Here is a 1,191-nt window from a genome sequence, read left to right as displayed (position 1 = left end):
CCCCACAGATATATTAGCAGATGTAAGAAAGAAACTCTACTATATGACATTGTCCACTTGGTCACTCACCTACTTATTCATTGATTCAATCTATGTATATAGTTACTAGTAAAGATTGAGGCCAGGTGTAATCGGTGATGCACGCCTATGATCTCAGCAACTCAGGAGACTGAGGCAGGAGGATTGCAAATTTGAGGCCAGCCTCCACAACTGAGTGAGACACAATCTCCAAATAAAAAGTAAAAAGGACTGGAATGTCGGTCAGTGGTAAAGTGCCCCTGGATTTAATTCCAAGTACCACAAGAAAAGAAAAAGAAAAAGAAAACAAAGAAAGAACAGAAGTGACCTACACGTCACTTACATACATTACTGTACAATGGAGTCGCATGCAGCCAGAACAAAGAAGCTCTATATGTATCAATTTGGGAAGATCTCCAATAAATTTTAAGGCACAAAAAGTCATGCTTTAAGAAAAGAGTGTGGCTGGGGATATAGCTCAGTTGGTAGAGTGCTTGCCTCACATGCACAAGGCCCTGGGTTCAATCCCCAGCACCACACACACACACACACACACAAAAAAAGTATACATTGCATTAAAAAGAGGAGATTGAGGATGTCTATTTATATTTGTTCCTACCTGCATTTAAAAATATCTGAAAGGGGGCTAGAGTTGTGAGTCAGGGGTAGAGCGCTTGTCCAGCCCATGTGAAGCCCTGGGTTCGATCCTCAGCACCACATAAAACTAACTAAATAAATAAAGTTATTTTAAAAAAATACCTGAAAGGTAGCGCAGTGGCTGTCTGTCAGGGGAGGGCAGGGACTGTGGGGTAAGCATTAGAGAGAGACCTTTCACTGTGTAGACACAGACAGGTGACCCTTTTTATTAATCTATATTTTATGTATTTATATTTATCCTGGGTATACTTTGATTTCCGTGTCGTTTTGAACTCTCAGCCAGGTAAAATGTCAAGTGAACATACTTCATAATTAAATCATTTTAAAAGAGGCTCTAGCCCAACAGAGTTAAGAACCCACGTGATGTTTGTAGCCCAGCTTCTCACTGTCCTTCCCTGTGGAGACCATGGTGGCCTGGGAAGGAGGCCCTTCTCCCCGCCCCTCCCGCCCCCACCTTGTCCTGTTGGGATTTTGCAGCTCTATCCCCTCTGGGAGCCACCAATTACCCTTCCCACC

The 1,191-nt window shown here is 43.0% G+C and overlaps 1 non-coding gene across 1 annotated transcript; it reads left to right on the top strand.

Annotated features, from left to right (window-relative positions):
* Positions 1-477: 477 nt before the first annotated feature.
* Positions 478-559, top strand: Trnav-cac (transfer RNA valine (anticodon CAC)). The gene has a single exon. It is a non-coding gene; the product is annotated as a tRNA-Val (tRNA).
* The last annotated feature ends 632 nt before the right edge of the window (positions 560-1,191 follow it).

The sequence above is a fragment of the Urocitellus parryii genome, chromosome X, assembly GCF_045843805.1.
Source record: "Urocitellus parryii isolate mUroPar1 chromosome X, mUroPar1.hap1, whole genome shotgun sequence".
Lineage (NCBI taxonomy): Eukaryota > Metazoa > Chordata > Mammalia > Rodentia > Sciuridae > Urocitellus > Urocitellus parryii.
This window is presented reverse-complemented; position numbering and strand designations above follow the sequence as displayed.